Source organism: Ovis aries, chromosome 1, assembly GCF_016772045.2.
Source record: "Ovis aries strain OAR_USU_Benz2616 breed Rambouillet chromosome 1, ARS-UI_Ramb_v3.0, whole genome shotgun sequence".
Taxonomy (NCBI): domain Eukaryota; kingdom Metazoa; phylum Chordata; class Mammalia; order Artiodactyla; family Bovidae; genus Ovis; species Ovis aries.
In genome coordinates, this window is record NC_056054.1 from 7,572,295 (window position 1) to 7,593,272 (window position 20,978).

General features: G+C 50.4%; 1 protein-coding gene across 6 annotated transcripts in view; it reads right to left on the reverse strand.

The window, feature by feature from the left end:
• DGKD (diacylglycerol kinase delta) overlaps positions 1-20,978 on the reverse strand; it is a 108,516-nt gene that overhangs the window by 43,897 nt on the left and 43,641 nt on the right. Inside the window, exon 1 of one of the 6 annotated variants that reach the window (XM_060416096.1) lies at positions 17,081-17,182. The exons of 4 other annotated variants lie outside the window; for them this stretch is intronic. The gene's annotated coding sequence lies outside the window, so the exon portion shown is untranslated. Of the gene's footprint in view, positions 1-10,735; positions 10,834-17,080; positions 17,183-20,978 lie in introns of those variants that run through there. One more of the 6 variants, XM_042245084.2, reaches the window with a different exon arrangement.

Consider the following 20,978-nt stretch of genomic DNA (forward strand, 5'->3'; position numbering starts at 1 on the left):
AAGCAAAGGGAAGCAAAGTGTAACAGTTATAACTGAAACTGAAAGCTGATGAAAGTATTTCGAGTCACTCATCCACTCAGTATTTCAGCAGTGCCTCCCTGACCGTGGGATGTGTTCACAGTGAGGGAAGCCCTAGAGACTAGCGGCAGCCCTGAGCAGGGCGGCAGAGGCAGAGAGCTGCCGCGGGGAGGGGCACCATCACTCACGGAGGGCACCCAGGGCTGGGGGCAGAGCGCCAGAGGCAGGAAGCGGGAGCCTGGCGGGCAGAAACCAAAATACAAAGCGACAAGATCTAACATGCTTCCAGCAGAAGAACGTGAGAAACAGCTGAAAACTCCAAAACCTGGGCAGCGGCGAAATACATGGATCAGGACGCCTCACGCAAGGGAACACCACCCAGTCCATCTCCAAAAGGACGATGAAACACCAGACAAACAAACAGAAAGGAGCCGTGAGGAGGTATAGTTATGCATCATGTTACGAACAGATACGTTCATAGCCTAACAAATTTTAAGAGCAGGTTGCAAATTAATGGGCATAGCTGACTCCACTTTTTATATATGCTGTCGTTGTTGTTAAGCCACTGAGTTGTGTCCAACTTTTAGCCCGCCAGGCTCCTCTGTCGATGCGATTTCCCAGGCGGGAATACTGGAGTGGGCTGCCATTTCCTTCTCCAGGGGATTTCCCAGCCCAGGGACCCAGCCCGTGTCTCCTGCATTGGCAGGTGGATTCTTCACCACTGAGCCACCAGGCAAGCCCCAAAAGTGTACGTGCTAACAGTCACAGAAAAATGCCTTAGACCTACGCCTGCATCAGCATCTCTGAGCCTCAGCACATCCTGGGCCCGATATTTCCTTGTTGCAGGGACGGACCCCACAGCACTGCAGGGTGTTGACGCGCATCCACGGACACGCCAGGGGCACACCCTCAACAACAGCCCCCGCTCCTCGCTGTCACGAGCCAAAATGGCTCCAACTGCTGAATGTCCTTCTATGGGCAAACCTCTCCTCCCACTCCTGATTCCAGCCCCCCGCCCCACCGTGTATGAGAACCACAGGTCTCCATAATGGTGTTTGCATCTATGACCTCAGTGATAAGATTACTGAGTGCTTTTTGTTTGTTTTGGTTCTGTGTGCTTATTTATAAAGAATGGGTTATTTGCATAAAAAACTGAATAAAAGAATGATCGTAACACTGGTAAAGCATTGCAGGTATTTTTCCTATGATGCAAAATTTGAGTTGCAGAAAATTCTTATGTTCTGCAAAAGTGCGCAATTAAAAACAGTAAGTTTCCCGGGAAAGGGTGAGCTGCGGAGGACCGCTCAAAACCTATGCAGTGCTGCAGCCAAGCACTAAGAGCACAGCAAAGAGTCCTGGGCTGTGAAGCCCCGGAGGAGATGCAACAGTCAACGCAGAACCTGACGTTTCCAAAAACACGAAGGCTCTTCAGGCAGGCAAGTTGCTGCCGCTGAGTCACGGGGCCAGGCACAACGCACAGAGGCCAGGCTTCGCTAAGCAACTCGCAGGCCTCATGCGCAGGGCCGCACGATTGCCTGGCTCCCTGAGTCCTGCTGCCAGTGACGTGGGCTTTCTGCTGCGGGGCCAGTACACAGCTTGTTAGAGAAACACCCCACAGCGGAAAGGACCATGACTGCATCTCCCTCTTGGCCACCACACAGGAGGAACAATCAGTTCAAAAGTCATTAGTTCGAACACCCTAGAATTATTATCATCCAAGTGATAATGAACTCCAAGCCAAAGTACTCCTGGCAACGGGTCCTGAGGGGCTGTGCGGATGGAGGGAGCAGAATGGGAACGCCTGGGCAATCTAACCTGGCAGCCACAATTTACCTGCTTCCTTTGGGACTGCTGCTGTTCAGTAGCTAAGTTGTGTCAGAGTCTTTGCAACCCCACGAGCTGCAGCATGCCAGGCTTCCCTGTCCTTTGCTATTTCCTAAAATTGACTCACACTCATGTCCACTGCGTCGGGGATGCCATCCAACCATCTTGTCCTCTGGGATTATTTGATGATAAATCTGCATGTCCTCAGGTGCATCCACAGTAAGCTTACAGCTAGCAACTACGGAGGGGAGGGGAGGCAAGGGGAAGGGAGGGGTGTGGCAGGGTGGGGAGAGGAGGGGACTCATAAGCAACCTCTACGGGCCAAGGTCTGCCTACCGCCTGCCACGCCAAGCACTTCTCTCATCACTGAAGGTCAAATTAGTCAGGCCGTCAGACTTCCAAGAGCAAAGTGGCCTGAGGTCAGACCACCTGCATCTGCTGAGTCACCAGGGGTCTGACCTTCGGACCGTGACTGACACGCTGACTTCAGGCTGTCTGTTCGTTGCAGCCAGAAAACAAGTAAAACACCAAAGAAAAAAACAAGGTTTACGAAAAATTTATGAAAGGGCATATTTGTATTGCACTTCTGTGTTAAAGAAAAAAAAGAAAAGAGTACATATTTAAAGGGCAGGACACACACACAGCCCGGAAAATTAGAAGTCGACATTTCAAGTTTTTTTCCTTTTCCTTCTGTTATTTCCCAAAGTGTCTACAGTAAACGGGTATTTTGTAAATTATCTATGCTTCTTTTCTTCCTACAAAATCAACATCTGGGACAAAAATTACTAGCTGCCTACACAACTAGCATTTTCCGTTCTTCCTCACAAATGGACTGAGCGGCTCCTGACGGCTCCAAGCTAACAGAGCACATCCCCCCCAGCCCCCAAGCTGGGGACACAACAGAGGCACAAGCTGGCGTGCTGGGGGAGCCTCCGGGAAGGCTCTTGGGGATGACGCAGTGGCAGCCCCTGCACAGGTGTCTGGCCCCCGGGAGGGGCCCTGAGACCGGCCCCGAGACCCTGCTGACTGTGCCTTCCAAAAAGAGAAAAACAAACTTCTGTCACCTGGGTTTTCAGTTAAACACCCCAAACCTGATCTGAATTAAGACGGCATATCCATCATCACACAGAGAAGAAAACCAGGCACAGCAACTGAGCCGCCTTTGAGCTCCAGGTAAAGAACCTGCTTCATTCACTTGGTTAAGAACTGCAGACTCTCCACTCAATCGGCAGCAGCACCCAGCGGGCCTGATTTAACAGAGGACAGTCAGGCAGAAATAACACCATGGACCAAACCTGAGACGTCAGCCGGGGCTGGGCAGACGGCGGCCTGCCTCCAGTTCTTCAAGTAAAGCTTTATTAGAACACAGCCACACCTGCTCTTACGCCTCAGGCTGCGGCAGACAGCCATAGGGACCCAACAGCCGGCAAGGCCTAAAGTGCTAGGCCCTTCAGGGAAATTTGCTGCTAACATCAGACATCCGTCATTCCATACAGCTTAGGAGGAATTTGAAGAGAACTCACGAAATATAAACAGATGAGCAACAGGGACAAACTATAACAGCTCAGGGAACTATATTCAATACCTTGTGACAGCCTAGAGAGAAAAGATCTTTTCGAGAGAAAAGATCTGGAAAAGAACGCGCACGCATATGTGCATAAGCGAATCCTTGTTGCTGCACACCTGAAACTATCGGAACACTGCGAATCAACTACACTTCAGGGTTAAAAACCAAGAATTGGGTGTGGCAGAGTCCAATGCAATTTGCTGCATAAAAGATGGAATTTTTGCCTTGTCCCTTTTCTGACTCTGGTTCCTTAAGGGAGGATCCTGGCTCTCTTCCCAGAAGAGTCCCAGAGAGCCTGGCAGGCAGTGTTCATCCGACAGACGATGGTGGAACGGAACGCTGCCCTGAACGTGAAGGGCCACCTCTGAAAACTGCGTGTGCCCAAACGTACCAAGCAATTTAGGGTGAAAAACTTACAAAGTACACACCACCACGACACGACACACTTCCGCGGGGCTCACCGGTAGCACCGAATCCGCCTGCAGAGGCAGGGGACACGGGCTAAACCCCTGGTCCGGGAAGCCCCACCTGCCACGGAGCAACTAAGTCGGTGGGCCACAACTACGGAGCCCACACGCCGCACCGACTGGAGCCCTCGAGCCTGGCTCTGCGCCTGCAGGCTGTGTGGCCCTGGCAGCTGTCCCCTACGTGTGACAGGGGCTGGAACAGACGGCTGTCCAGCTGCTCTGGAAGGGGAAGCCCACGTACCGCAACTCCAGCGCAGCCCTGCACGCCCCAAGTGGGGAAGGCCGTGTGCAGAAGCAAGGACTCAGCGCAGCCGGAAACAGACAGGTACAAATAAATTAATCTTTAAAGAAAATACAAACAAAAAACAATACATATGTCCACAAGACTCCTCCAACGCATCCTCCCCCGCCCCACGTGGACTCTCTCAATGCAGTCCCCACTGTGGCCGGAGGACCCCCAGGCTCTCCAACCTCACCGAGACTCAGTCTGGGGGCTAAAGAGCCTGGGGAAAAGACCACACCTCACGCTGAGTGCTCTCTGGTCTTGCTCCCGCAAAGCACTAGGCTAGCAGGAGCAGGTCCTTCCCGCCCCTGCCCAACCCCTCCACCCCACCCTGGGGAGAGGGCCTCACCACTCCCCCCCAGACAACAAAAGGGGTGGTAACTCCTCCCCCCAAAACTGAGTCCAAGGAAAACATCTTCAGACATGCTAACACTGCGTTAAAGAAGCGACCACCACCATGTGAGGGTTTCAGGTCTAAAGGTGTGAAGCAGGCTGGAGGAGGAGACGAGATGGTGATGGCTGGATCTAAGCTGCTGTGCCCGCAGCTCAGTCGTCACGTGGTCCTGCTTGGGTTCGGCCAGAAGGTGGGGGTGTGTGCGACTGGACAGCCATCAGTTCTAACCCCACGTCTCACGTTGGGGACGGCTGCCCAGAGGGGGAAGGTGGCTCCCCAGGGCCACACAGCTAGTAGGAGGCAGAGCCAGGGCCAATTGAGACATACACAGAAGACAGATGGCCAGATACTGCGTCCAGGGCAATTGTGGCCTGTGGAGCGCCCTCCTGGAGAGAGGAAGGAGTGCCCGCCGACCTCGGGGTCTCGGGGATCTGTGTGCTGGCATGTGGCCCTGGTGCTCTAATCACCACGGGAGGCTGCTTCGGTCCGGCCTGCACCCAGGAAGGAGACAGGCCCCTGAAGCACAGTGGCTGTCCTCAGCTCCAGCTCGGGGGGAGCCCTGGCTCCCACCCACCCCTGCAGCTGCACTGCAGGTGCACGCAGACAGGGAGTGGGCACCAGCCCCCCTCCCGGATGCCAGGGACCTGAACAGAGGACACACGCCCCCTCAGAGAGGCCCAGGCCCATCTCCTGCCTGCTCGCACGCCCTGCCTGATGGCCTGCACTGGGTGCGGGGCTCTCGCTGGGAGGCAGTCCAGCAAAGGGCATCTAGGGCCCATCCCAGTCAGGCAGGTAAGTCACAGGCAAGGTGGCGTTCGGGATAATGCCCCTCACCAATAACCACGCCCCTCCCAGCTTTAACAGTTCACCCCTGTCCTCTGACCAAGCTTTCTGTATTCCTCTGGGATTTCAAGTATATTTAAAAAAAACAAAATGAAAGGACATAATCCCAACCACAGGATTTAACATTAAAAAAAAAAAGAAAAAAGACAGAAAAAGGCTGAAGATAGTTCTTCCCTCGGCAAGCCCTGACTCAGAGAGTCTGCCTACCAGGGCAGCGGACAGCTGTGGCAGGAGGGCAAGCCATGAGGGCGGCCGAAGCCAGCAGGCCTGACTCGGGAGCCACCTCCCTCTGTCATGACACAGCTGTGACGCAGTCCCATGCAGACGGAGGAGAGAGGGGATTCCCAGGGATGCTGAGGGATGGAGACAGGGCCAGCAACAAACCGATCAACCCAACAGATATTTCCAGAACACCTACTTGGTGCCAGCATGACTCAGGGGGCTGGAATGGAGGCAGAGTCAGCAAGCCCAGGACATCCCCCTCTCTCAAGAAGTTCACACCCCTCCCTCCAATACAGAGAAAAAAAAGTGAGGACGCTGTCAATGGAGACAAGAAACACAAAAGTCTGAAGGGCCTGTGTCCATTTAAAAATTTATTATCAAAATATTCAAAAGTTATTAATCAAAAACCTTCCCAAATAGAAAAATCCATACTGAGTTTCACTGGTGAATTCCAGCAAAAAATTAAGAAAGAAGTGGGCTTTCCTGGTGGCTCAGATGGTAAAGCATCTGCCTGCAATGTGGGAGACCCAGGTTTGATCCCTGGGTTGGTAAGATCCCCTGAAGAAGAAAATGGCAACCCACTTCAGTACTCTTGCCTGGAAAATTCCATGCACAGAGGAGCCTGGTAGGCTACAGTCCATGGGGTTGCAAAGAGTGGGATGCAACTAAGTGACTTCACTAACACCAAACTGGATCAGAAAAAGAGGGAGGAACAATGATCCCCACTGTTTGATAACGCGAGCTAAAATGTTTTATAAAACCAGCTTACTCTAAGTGCCAAAACTTGACCCCCCCAAAAAAAATTACAGATCAGGATCTCCCATGGATATCTCAGATTCAAAAGTCCCTAACAATGTAAGAGCAAACTGAATCCAATCGTAACTAAAAGGATAACATATCATGAGGAAATAGGATTTCTGCCAGGAATACAACATTCGAAAATCAATTTTCATTTGTCTTTTTAACAAAATGAAAAAGAAAATTCATATGATCACTTCAACAGATACCAAAAAAGCATTTGACAAAATTCAGCACCCATTCATAATAAAAATCCTCAACAAACAAGAAAATCCTCACGCTGATGAAGGCTACCTACAAAAAGTCTACAGCTAACATACTCAACAGTGAAGCGCTAAGCTGCTGTTAATACTGGAAGAAAGGAAAGGATTTCTACTTTTACTACTTTTATTCAACATTATACTGGCAGTCTACACTTCTGTAATGAGACAAGAAGAAGAAATATAAGGCACCTGGAACAGAAAGAAGTCAAGCTGTCCCACTCTGCAGATGATATGACTACTTATACAGAATGAGTGAGTGAGTGAAGTCGCTCAGTCGTGTCCGACTCTTTGCGACCCCGTGGACTGTAGCCTACCAAGCTCTTTCCTCCATGGGATTCTCCAAGCAAGAGTAATGGAGAGGGCTGCCATTTCCTTCTCCAGTTTATACAGAGACTTCTGGGAAATCTACAAAACAACTCAGTTCAGTTCACTTCAGTCGCTCAGTCATGTCCAACTCGTTGCGACCCCATGAACTGCAGCACGCCAGGCCTCCCTGTCCATCACCAACTCCCAGAGTTCACTCAAACTCACGTCCATCGAGTCCGTGATGCCATCCAGCCATCTCATCCTGTCATCCCCTTCTCCTCCTGCTCCCAATCCCTCCCAGCATCAGAGTATTTTCCAATGAGTCAACTCTTCTCATAAGGTGGCCAAAGTATTGGAGTTTCAGCTTCAGCATCAGTTCTTCCAGTGAACACCCAGGACCGATACATCTCCTTTAGGATGGACTGGGTGGATCTCCTTGCAACTACTAGAACTATTAAGTTATTTTCCAAGATCACAAGACCCACTGTTCGCAGCAAACAACTGGAAAATATCTCTATTTCATTTAATAGGCACAAAAACCAGACTATATAGAAATTAACCTAAGAAAAGATATCAAAGGTATCCACAATGAAAACTATAAAATTTTGCTGGGAGAAATTAAAGATCTAAATAAATACGAAGACATACAACATTCATCGGTAAACTCAATGTTATTAAGACATGAACTCTCTCCAAAATGAACTTACAGATTCAATGCAATCTCAGTCAAGATTCCAGCAGGCCCTTTTTAAATAGAAACTGACCAGTTAATTTTTACTTACATTAAAAATGCAAAGGTTTTATAATAACCAAAGCAATTTTAAGAAAGAAAAAGAGTTAAGAGGGCTTGCCCTGATTTCAACACTTACTGTAACGTAATAGTGATAAAATAAAGTATGGAATTAGGATGGGGCAGACATAGGTCAATGGAACAGAATAGAAAATCTGGAGATAAATTTACAAATATAAAGTCAACTGACTTAACAAAGGTGTGACGGTAATTCAATGTGAAAAGGAAAGTCTCTTTCAGAAATGCAGTTGGAACAACTGAACATCCATATGGGCGAAAAATGAACATCAACTCTTTACCTCACATTATACATTAAAATTTAACCATAAATCGTAACTGTAAAACCTAAAACTGCAAAACTTCCAGAAGAAAATCTTTGCAATGCTGAGGTAAAAAATGGTTTCTTGGATAGGACACGAGAATGAACCATAAAGAAAAAAACTGATCAATTCAATTTCACCAAAAAGACTCCACTCTTCTAAAGACGCTATTAAGAAAAAGGCAGTACGACCAGCAAAAACATTCACAACACATATATCACAAACTAATATCTGGAATATATAAAGAGCTCTTACAACTCAATAATGAGACAAGTCAATGCAAAAATGGACAGATGATTCTACCATACCTTTCACAAAAAGACATACAAATAGTCTATAAGCACAGGAAAAGATGCCGACCTCATCTGTCATCAGGGGCAGAGAAACTAAAACCACAGTGAGATACCACTTTATATCTATTAGCATATAAAATAAAAAGACAGTGCTGGTGGGGTGTGGAGCAACTGGAACCCTCAGGCGCTGCTGGCGAGAATGTGAAATTCCAAGCACTCAGGAAAACATCTGAGCAGTCCCTTGAAAAGTTAAACGTAACACCTACTATATGACCCAGCAATTCTGATACTTAGGCATTTACCCAAGGAAAATGAAAACACAAGTCCACACAAAGACTTGTATATTAATGCTCGCGGCAGCTTTGATTGCAATACCTCCAAGCTGGAAAGTGCTTGAACGGCCACCACAGGTAAACGGATCAACAAACTGGGGAGGGGGGTACAAATTATGATACACCCAACATACGACTGAACGACTTCCCTTTCACTTTTCACTTTCGTGCACTGGAGAAGGAAATGGCAACCCACTCCAGTGTTCTTGCCTGGAGAATCCCAGGGACGGGGGAGTCTGATGGGCTGCCGTCTATGAGGTCACACAGAGTCGGACACGACAAAATTGTTATGTTAACCAAGCCAAAGAAGCCAGACAGTAAGGGGGAAAATATATATACATATATATATAAAAAACGTCATTATTCAATTAAGGAAGTTTTCAGGGGAATGGAGACGTTTGTTATCCTGTGTTGCCACTTTCAGCAGAGGGGTGTGCGCGCGCATGTGCGTAAGAAACAAACTCCTCAAGCTGTACCCTTTAAACAGTGCAGTTCATTGAACAGCAATTAAGCCTCAACTAAGCTATAAAAAGTTTTAATGTTGATATATCTCGGAGCACTTGACAGGGTGAACCTTTCTCTGAATGACTAGATGACCACAGAGTTCATCATCCAAGCCAGGAAATTTTCTGCAAATTAAAGTGGGTGCTAAAAATAATTAACAGCTGTTAAATCATCTACAACTGGGTGTGTCAACTGGCAGTGACAGGGAAGCCAGCACTTACAGCTTCAGGAACAACAAAATACCCAATCTACTCCTTGGTGTGATTAGATAACCTCATGCATATAGTAACCTGTAAAGCTCACTCCTCAGAGGACAGAGCGCCAAGCTGGCGACAGCCTCAAGGGTCAGCTTTCCTGGACCTTTCCTCTCCAGTCAAGGGAGCGGTCCTCGTTTTTCTAGGGTCAGGGACCGCATAGATGTCAAGGCTCCTGCCTCACGGTCAGTGTCCCTTCAGTCCCTCCAAAGGTGAGGAGGGAGCTGTCTCCACTCCTATTTTCCAAATGTCCAATCACGCTGAGTCGCCATCATTAGGCCTTTGCAGACAGAGGACAATTCAGAAGGAGAGCAGACAGTGCCCAAACACCTGCCGCTTTTCTAACACAACTACAGCCTGGGTGGAGGTGAGCCCGCGTGCCCCAGAGCGGTTCAGCGAAGGCGATTCCCCACCTTGCCCGAGCCCCTCTGCTCCTGGCTGCCTCTTGAGGTTTAGCTAAACGTCCTGTAAGAACTAGGACAGCAGTTCAGGATCACGTGTTTCTTTTTGAGTTTACATTTCAAACCAGGTGCTTCGTCTGTGAAAGAGGAGGGCTTACTGAGTCAAAAACCAGCACTTCCTCCCCACCACCAAGCAGGGAATTCTCTTAACTTGATAAAAAGTTGTTTCAAGACAATAAAAAGATCCCACTACTCTATGTGCTCTGAAACAACAGATAATTCTGGAATGGAAAAGAAGGATTAAAAAAAAATTATACCCTACAGAATGTACTATTTTCCTAACTTTCAAGAAAAGAAAAAAAACAGACATACAGGACTCGGCCTGATCATATCCTTGGACATTTACCAAATATTTACAAAACCTAGACATTTACCTGAACATTTACTAAACAATACCAGGTAAAGAAAGACTAAAAGTATTAATTTCTTGGACAACCTAAGAAAAATCCAATCAATCTATGTTACCCTCTCCACTATTTCTTTTCTCAAAGAACTCTTTGCAAAAGTCCTAGAGTCAAACTACAGTCTCTCAACTGTCCTTTGTTTCGTCTGTCACTTGTAAATAAAGACAATCAGAAGTGTTAACAATGAACACACACCTATATACACAACCATACATACCCACATACCACACATAAACACACACACACCATAACAGTATTGTGAAAATGGCTTAAATTTCATAAATGCAACTCCTACTCAATAATAACACACAACCCAGGCAAGTAACAGCATCCGCTCCCACCCTCAATTCTAAATATACTTGACAGACACCACAATTAGTTCCACAGCTCACCAGCCAGGCTTCCAGAAGACAGTGTTCTTTCTTGATGCCTGCTTGGAGCAGCTGTAAGAACTAAGCGCTGAGCCCTCACGTGGAGTACCCAGCTCTTTGGACCATTGGTGTCACAGAGCAGGTGCTGCCTTCAGCAAAACCCCACACTTAGCAAACACAGCCACCAATTTGGCTCAAAGCTGCTTCTTCCTGCTTCTTGAAACTGAGAACACAGAGTGGATTATAAAGCACGGGCTTCACTAGAGCAGCTTCCGCCTGCAGCTGCTCTCCCAGCCCTGCTCCACCGTCCAAGGCATGTTCTAACAATCAGAGCACTTTATCCACTAAGCACCTACTACGTGCCAGGTGCTGCCCACCCCCACACCCCCGAGGTGTGAGACTGAGCTGCCCCTGTTTTCCCAACGGGAGAGTGAGGCTACAGGTGTGAGAAGCTGGGATGGCACAGCTGATGGCCAACACAGCCAGGGCGGGAGGGCTGGGTCTTTGGAGCTCCGTGTTCGGGCAGGGAGCAAGGCAGTGCACTCAGACGGCAGGAGTCGCCGTCCCCTCACGGGCCTTCCCATCTAGCAGGGCTTCTGCAGGACTTATGAGACAGCCCCGGCCCACAAGCACAACCTTCCCACCCCAGATCCAGGCCAGCAGTCACAGAAATTGGGAAGAGCTTTTCCATGCAAGGAAATCTGCCAATTATATATATAGCTTTTCCTCTCTCTGAGCCAAACTGACTGGTGTAGGGGTTTTGCCCAGGAAATATCTGAGCTCCAAACAAGCTGGAAAGGAAAACTGATGTTGAAATCTGGATAAAGGTCACAGTTGCTCACCAAAGGAGCAGTGCCTGACCACCCCACAGGCTGACATCTGCTGGGAACAGCTGAGAGACTCGGGTCTGGGGTTTATAGGCCCCACGCAGGCCTACAAAGGGACGCCCATTCATTCAACAGACTCGAATGCTGAACAGACGAGATTTAAAACAACTAAAAAGACTAGATAAATCCATTATATAGCTTATTTTTTATTTAGGGTTACCATGTGTGCATGCTAAGTTGCTTCAGTCATATCTGACCCTATGCGACCCTACAGACAGTAGCCCAGCAGGCTCCTCTGTCCATGGGATTCTCCAGGCACGAATACTGGCGTGGGTTGCCATGCCGTCCTTCAGGGGATCTTCCCAACTGGGGAATGGAACCCGTGTCTCTCACATCTCCTGCACTGGTAGGCGGGTTCTTTACCACCAGCACCAGCTGGTTATAGGGTTACCAGGTTATAACTAACTGAAAAATGAAAAGTAAAATATAAAGGAAAACCAAATGTTAATGTAAAATAAGATAATTAAATAAAGGTATGGCTGGATGGCATCACTGACGCAATGGACAAGAACTTGGCCAAACTCCAGGCAACGGTGAGGGACAGGGAGGCCTGGCGTGCTGCAGTCCATGGGGCTGCAAAGCGTCAGACTCGACTGGATGACTCAACAACAACAACAGAAAGCTTATAGCTTTAATTACATTTGTTTCCTCTTTACATTCTATTTTTCCTGTTTTTATTAGTTATTTGCCTGATAATCTTAAAGGATAATTCTTCCCTGATACCTACTCTTCAGTTGCAGACGCTATTTTTAACACTGCCTATAAAATTAACCTCATCTGAAATTCTTTGGGATTTGAATAAATCAAAATAGCTGCTAAGTGTTGGCAAATTGAACCCTATTAGTTTCCTACTAGTAGGGATGAATGGTGGGATGAATGGTGGTGGAGATAAAAACTAGGAAACAGAGAACACTTTTTTGCCATCCCAATGACATGGATTCTATTACAGCATTACTCCCATTTCACAGATGAGAAAACTGAGTCTCAGCAGTATCTTGCCTTATGCCATAGAGCTAAAAAAGGAGAACACCTTCATAATACACCACACAAAATACCATAAAACATTTCACCGAGAGTACTGTGGGGGAAAGTGAAAGTGAAAGTGAAGTCGCTCAGTCGTGTCTGACTCTTTCCGACCCCATGGACTGTAGCCTACCAAGCTTCTCCGTCCATGGGATTCCAAGCAAGAATACTGGAGTGGGTTACCATTTCTTTCTCCAGGGAGTCTTCCCGACCCAGGGATCGAACCCGGATCTCCCGCATTGGAGGCAGACGCTTTACCCTCTGCACCACCAGGGAAGCCCTGTGGGGGTAGGAAGCTATGAATACAGACATGTAAAATCACTCCTCTCTCTGTATGATGTGGTAACTCTGGCACGGTCAATTCAGGCAGAATGACACTGTGAGTGAAGCCCGCTGGATCCCTGTGCCAACGGCCATGTGCTGGAGCCATATTAAACAGAAGGGCCAGGTCATACTTTTCGGAAATCACATGAAATCTCAGTGTGGTATTTTGCAGAGCAGCAGCCCTCTTAAACATGCATATCCTACATGCAGTTCTCATTCAATCTCTACCGAAATTATACTGAAACCTGAAATGTCTTTTTTGTCCCATGGACCCTTTGGCAGTCTGGAGAAGCCTACGCAGACTTCTCAGGAATGTCTCTGGATGTAGAAAATGAAATACCACCGCAATGGAAATCTACCTTAATCAAATAGTCAAATCCACAGACCCCTCGTGGGGAGCAAGGTCCATGAGCCAAGGTCAAAAAAACCTCGGCCAGCAGCACGCTATCTTCTCTCCTCCCTCTCCCCCACCTCCCAAAAGGAGTTACGGGGGTGAATGGCTCTCCAGCAGTCATCTTGGACCAGGAGAATCGATTTCTGGAGGCACCCAGATGACGCTGTGCAACCACATGCTGATCAAGGCCTGCCTCCTCTTGTGCAGGAGAATAAAACCACATGCTCACACCATTCTTTGACAACTTCATTTTTAACAAGTGGATGGAGTGAGCTGAATCAGTTCAGTTCAGTACAGTTGCTGTCGTGTCCGACTTTTTGCGACCCCATGAATTGCACCATGCCAGACCTGCCAGACCTGCCTGTCCCAACCCACTCCAGTGTTCTTGCCTGGAGAATCCCAGGGACGGTGGAGCCTGGAGGACTGCCGTCCATGGGGTCGCACAGAGTCGGACATGACTGAAGCAACTTAGCAGCAGTAGCAGCAGCAGCAGACCTGCCTGTCCATCACCAGCTCCCGGAGTTCACTCAAACTCATGTCCATCGAGTTGGTGATGCCATCCAGCCATCTCATCCTCTGTCGTCCCCTGCTCCTCCTGCCTCCAACCCCTCCCAGCATCAGAGTCTTTTCCAATGAAAAGACTCTTCGCATTAGGGGGCCAAAATATTAGTTTCAGCTTTAGCATCATTCCTTCCAAAGAACACCCAGGACTGATCTCCTTTAGGATGGACTGGTTGGATCTCCTTGAAGTCCAGGGGACGCTCAAGAGTCTTCTCCAACACCACAGTTCAAAAGCATCAATTCTTCAGCACTCGGCTTTCTTCACAGTCCAACTCTCACATCCATACATGACTAGACGGACCTTTGTTGAACAGTGGCCTCCAAAAGAATATGTCCATGTTCTAATCCCTAGAACCTGTGACTGTGAGCTAACTTGGAAAAAAGTCTTTGTAAACATAATTAGGGTTCTTACAGTGGAATCACCCTGGGTTATCTGGGTGGTCCTAACTCCAGTGACAGCTGTCCTCCCAAGAGACAGAAGGGAGGACACAGTGGAGGGCGGAGAGAGTCCTGCAAAGATGGAGGGAGAGACGGGGGTGATGCCTCACCAGCCAAAGGACACCTGGAGCCGCTGGAAGCCAGATGAGGCAGGGAACAGGGTCTCCCCAAGACCACAGTAGGGAGCATGGCCCCGCCAACGCCTTGATCTCTGGCCTCCAGACTTCTGGCCTCCAGAAATACGACAGCATAAATTTCTGTTGTTCTAAGCCATGTGGCAATTTGTCATAGCAGCCCCAGGAAACTAACAGAGCGCCCAAACCCGCTTCTAATAAATGTACCTTTATGATTTTCTAAACATTAAATACTAAGAATTAAACATATACTCCCTTTCACATATGCAGTGCTGTATATGGCGTTAAGCAGAAACAGCCCTCTAAACACGTGTATCCTAAATTTAATTCTCATTCAGCTTATACCAAAAACTCTTTATTTTCCATCGCCATTATTGGGCCAACCCCTCTTCCTGAAATTTAAGAATAAATCAAGAGCGTGTCCTCCCCTTCACTCTGTTCCTACATCATGCCAACAAGCATTCCCTTCTTTCTTCCTGTCCTCTGCCCAAGCTCCATCTGCTTCCTCCAACCATCCCTCACCCTCACACCGGCGTGTTCCCGACTTCTCCACTGCCTTTCTCCAGGATGTGCTGCCTGCAGAGCTCACGGTCCCAACTTTCTGCTCGTGTTTCCTCCTCTGCCAGCCCGGTCTCTGACACCAGGGTTCCCCCAGTCTGTCCACTTCCTCGCCATCAAACCCAGCCCAGTCTCCTCCCTTCCCTCACTACAGGCACACGGCATGCTCACCGGAAACTCTGCGGGTTCGGGATATGGGAAAGTTTCCGTGATGAGCCATCTAAAAAAAGGTCAGCTAAGCAGAAGCTGAGATACAGAAGTCCTCTTGCTCAAAAATGAGCCTGTCAACCCGAACCACACCAGAATCACACAGAGCAGAGAAGTTATATCTTCTCAGCCTCAGGTCAGGTAATGGAGGTGAGAAAGGCCCTACAGAGGAGCGGAGGCCACCTTCAGGAACACCTGCCCCCTCTCCTGGGCACAGGGACTCCGCATGGAGCTGCTCCACAGGGGAGGCCATGCTCGTTTTCCCAAAGGTCCCTCCTGTGACCGAAGACGCCTGCACTAAGATTATCTGTACCAGGGGAAACCGAAACCGTGCTATGGCCCTAAAACTGCAGGAGTAAATAACACTGATCAACCAAGACTCGCCTACACAGTGACACGCCCACAACTAGAGAGGGGGTCATCGGAGATGCTCACCACGCGGAAACGTTTATCCGATGAAATAACGACTGAAGCCAAAATATAAAGTCACACGCGCGCGGACGGGTGTATACACATGCAAGATGCAGCATCTACCCGTGAAGAAGTCTGAAGGCGACGCGAGGAGGAAGCCGCTGCTGAGCTGCTGCTTTTCTCCACTTTAAATGTCCTTTAAAATCATCATTGAACACTTTTAAGACGGACTTCCCTGGTGGGCAGTGGCTAAGACTCTGCGCCCAGAATGCAAGGGGCCTGGGCTCGATCCCTGGTCAGAGAACTAGATCCCACAGGCTGCAACCAAGAGTTCACATACTGCAACTAAGAGCCAGCACAGATAGATTAAAAGAATATTTTTAAAAAATAACCGACACTTTAAGCGGCCCTGCCCCCAGGCCTGCTCATACAGCCCCTCCGCAGCAGAAGCTTCCGCTCCCCAGGTAGGTGCCTGAGCTGCTGCTTTCTCCTCTCGCACTGCCCTGGGCACCCTACTCTATGTGGCACCTGTCACAGGGCTCAGTCATGAGTCTGTTCACATTCAACAGCCTGGAAGCTGGCTCTAAGCACAGAGAAAGCATGTTTCCACCTCCATCCACCCTCAGACACCCAGCAGAGTTTGCCACAAGGACCGCTGAATGAAGGGAAGACAAGTCTTTCTGAAAACATGCCCCTTTTCCAATTGATTTCTATTTGATTTCAGAAATCAGGTTGCCAGGATAAAGCCTGACTTGTCCAATTATATGTCTATATTCTGCAAGGGTAAATAAGTTTTCAAGCTGTCAAACCTGGAAACGCCCACATGGCAAAGGGAGCCGGCCACTCTCAAAGCTGCTCACCAACCAGAGTCCAAAAGCCCCAGCTCTGGGAGCCCTGAGGTCCTGTCGCTCCCACCTCTCTGTAAGTGGGTAACGGGAACCAAGGGGGGCTGGCCCCCAGGACCATCTGCAATAATAGACATTTGTTCCAGGGCGGGGGTGAGGGGTGCTGCAAAGAAGAAACAATTCAACATCCTTTCTGAACAGAAAGGACCAAGAGAACCGCATTCCCGGCTCTGGCTCCGGCTCCTTGCACAGCCGGCGTGAGCCTCGCTTGAGGACAGCAAGCTGTGAAAGGCAGCCCCGGCCTCGGGTCTAGACGCAGAGGCCGTGACCACCAGGGAGCCACTGCTCCCCGTCGCAGGACTGCGGGTCCCCAGTCTGGCTGCCCCGCAAAGTCGAGGAAAGTTTGGAAAAATCACCCACTTCTAAGTCAGCAGCAAACTCTCCAGGGAAGGTGCCCGAACCTTTTCTGAAGCTCTAAAGGGTGCTCGAGCATTGCTGCCCCAAGGGAGTGGAGGCGGCTACGTACTCTCTCTGCCCACAACGTGAACAGAAAGGTCTCGTGGAAGAGGGTGCCTGCGCCCTACCTTCTGAGGGGTGTGGTCGGTCTGCCAGGGGGGTTCGGGGAGAGGGCCACCGGTGGAGGAGCCCCAGAGACACCAGGGCGGGCAGGCGGCCGTGCACAGGGTGCTCCCTGCCTACAAGAGGCAGGTCTGTGCTGGGGTGAGGCTGGGAGGGGCTGGAGTGCCAGGTCCCCTGGACACGGCAGAGAAGGAACGAGGCGGTACTAGAGGACTCAGCGCTGTCAGAAACGGGCAGGAAATGCCTCTTTTTAATGGTGCTGTATTCACATATATTCCAGTAAAACTCGTCTTTCCTCTTCAAGGTCCACCTCCGCTGCGGCCACTGGTGTGAGCCTGGTGGGAATGAACAGACTGTCCAGTGTCCTGGCCAGCAAGATGTGGGGTCAGCGCAGAGACGCTCCATTTGAGAAACACAAGGACACCAAACCCAAGAAAACGCTCTACAGCCGTATCGTCGATAGCAACAACCACTTTCATCACATTGTGCTAACTCATCTTACCCTGCCGACACCCCCGAGCGGGTTCTGCTATCGCCCCTACTCCCCAGATGAGGACCCCCAGGCGCAAAGCCGAGTGTGATCTACCCGAGGTCAGCCAGCAGGTGCAAGGCTGAGCGGGCACCCATGCCCTGCTCCCCAGGCCTCCCTGGAAGCCCGGCTCCCACGCCAGGCCCGCTGCGGGCGCTTTCAGCGATAAGAGGAGGACTGAACGCAGCCCTGCCATCTAGGGTCTCACACCTGGCGGAGAAACACAAATCCCCAACATTTAGAGTCCCTGCCTCCTCCAGGACCCCGGAGTCGGGAAATCCCACATGGCACTCAATCTCCCCCAGAAATGAAGCAAACCCGTAACTGCCCACGTCATGACACACACAGGCAGATGCCCCGGGTGCCTTCCCTGCAGCGCGGGGCCTGGCTCCCCTGCGAGCAGCCTCCACACCTGCCCAGCGCAGACCGTGCAGGGACCCAGAGCCCCTACCCACCAGCCCTGGGACTCAGGGTACCGCTCGGCCACACCAGAGAGCCCCGGGCAGTGCAGGGGTCACGGCAGGTGGGCGGCCAGCCCGACAGAGGTGCAGGCGCGGGGAGATGCTGCCCTCTCCAAGGGGGAAGCCGGGCGGGGAGCCTGTGATGCCCGCGTGCCCCCGCCTGTGCTCGGCCATCCGCCTGCCCCTGTGTCCACCAGCAGCTCCTGTGCCCACTTCAGACGACACCCCTCTGTCCTACTGCCCTGAGAATCGTCACTAAACTGAATTTGGCTCTGACTCTGCCTCCCTCAGAGGGCCAGGGCCTCTGACAGCAAGCACCATGAAGTCGGTGTCTGAGGTGACGATTCCAAGGATGGAAGCCGCCACACGGCCCTGGTGAGGAGCGAGGGCGTGGAGCAGCTGCAGGCAGGGCACACGTCACGTGACCGTCAGGCCAGGGCAGGGCGCTCGCCAGCAAGCATCCATCACTGACAGCTCAGGGCCCATCTTCCTTCCGTACCGTTCCTAAACCATGCAGGACCAAGAGCGGTGCTGGCAACAAGGAGACCAGGGTCGAACTCCTCTGCCTGCCAGGCCCGGGTCCCCATCCACCTCCCTCACTGGCCACGGAAGAGGCCACCTGTCTGACCTCCTCACGCCCACCCTGTCCCCTCCTTCCCTGCAGCAGCCATGACAAAACCCACTAGCTTTACAGACCTTAGTGGCTCGCAATCCATGCGGCAAAGGGCCCACCGTGGCCTGGAACATGCTTCGCCTCTGCCCTTGCCTGCCTCGCCCCCCTCCCAGGCTCGGCTCCCTCTGTCAGGAACCACTCTGACCCCAGACCCTTGACACTACTGCCCATGGCCCCCTCAGCCTCGGGTCTCCCCAAATCCCCCCAGCCATGCTCCCCCAGCTGCAGCATCCTGACCTAGCTGCAGCCCGAGCTGTTTCCTTCTTGGCCTCTGGTCCTGACTGCCCAGCACCTGCCGCTCACCCGGGACTGTTCGGAGCGTGAAGGAAGCTCTCAGTGACACCAGCGCCCGTCCACACAGGGCTCTCGGGTGAAGCCAGGGAGCAAACAGAGCTGACCTCCCTGGAGCGAGTCACTGTGACATGTAACTCTGGACACCTACTGTGTGTCAGCAGTGGACAAACCTGACAAAAATCCCTTGCTCACAGACGGCGTTGTGTTATAGCTTTTAACAAAAGAAACAAAAGCAGGTGGACTCAGAGCAGCAACGGGGAGGGATGGTGGGGGCGGGGTGAGGCTGGAGTCTCCCCGTGCCCCACTGCTTCGATTTGTTTCTGCTGCTTTCCAAAACTTCAAATGACTTTAAAGGAGGTGGAGACATTCCATCAAACGTTTATTAAAATAGAACCCAGGTAGAACCCAATGATGGAACACTGACTTGAAGAAAAGAGGAAACGAAAGCACTAAACCCTAACTGCGCCCCAACTCCTGGAACGCTCCAGAGCTCCAGGCTACTGCGGGAAGATGATAAAGAAGCCATGCAGGACTTGAAGGCAGCTGAAATCACTAAAGAGAGACCAGAGATGGCGGATGGGGAGGGGGACAGCTGAAGTCCATGAAAACTTCCGGATATCCAAAAGCAAATGCAGGTGCTCAAAGGACAATCTCCTCCGAGGCACGACAAAGATGAGGCCAAACAGGAAGCGTTTTTAAAATGCTTTCTCTATCAAACAAGAATAAGTCCAGATAACAACGAAGTAAAAAGAACAGGAAAGCTATGCTGGAACAGGGGTGAAAATCACACGTAGAAGCACTAAGAAATGCAATTAAATATGTATCAAATTATACAATTTGATAAACAGAATCAGAGAAAACAAATCAAACAACGCAGAAAAGCATGACAGACATGGAAGATGGAAGGCGCATGCATGCACCCCTGCACGATCCCAAGGCCCCTGACCCCTGCTGGACCCTGCAGCTCGTTTACCCGGCCTGCTGCTCGGAAGCGGAGCACCTGACGCCTCAGCCATCTCGCCCTGGGCCAAGCTGAGGGCACCCATGTCGCTGCCCACTCTCCACCCCTATCCCCTGAGCCAGGGGCCTGTCCTTCCTCTTCCTCTTCACCCTCCCCCTGGCAGCCAGAGAAAACCATTACAATACTGCAAGTCTGGGACTCCTGCCAAGAGAAGCTGCCGAGTGGGCAGGCTGAAGGACTAGGTCCCAGACCCACTCCGCACCTGTGGTCTTTCTCCCCTGGGCCTCAGCAGGCCACACGGCTCGTCCTTCACCTCTCTGTACAGTCCGAACTATAGCCCCCACCGCATGACCTTCGCACATGCTAGGCCCTGGACCTAACCCATTCCAAAGTTCCTACAGGCACAGTTCTGACACACGTGCGCAAACTCACACGCTCTGTTCAGTTCAGGTGACTTTCCACTGATCACTCTTCAAGTCTCAGTCAGAACATCTCCTCCTCAGGGGCAGCCTTCCCCACCGTTCGGCCAGGCCAGGGGGACCCGGCTTATCCTACTTACCACGCAGCCTTACTTCCACACATACTCAGTCTCAGCCTGTAATCAGACCTCACTGTGAGTCACTGAGCCCCCTTGAATACAAGCTTGATGACAAACAGCCCTTCTCCATTTCTGCTCACCACTGAAAGTTATCACTGGGCATGGTATGCGGTCCCAGAGACCCTGTACAGAAAGATGTTGAAACAATGAGCGAATGAATGTGCCGAACTCCCAAAGAACAAGACAAAGCACATGAACCAGAATTACAGAGAAAAGACCATTTTTCAAAGTTGGAAAACCAAAAACAGAGCCTGGAAACCAGCAGGTTCTACATATCAAGACAAATTTGCGAGCAAAAAGCAATTTGCTCCGGACAAAGAGAGAATCCTACAAGATTTCAAACAGAAACGTACAGATATCTTCAAAGATGGTAACAACATGAAGGCT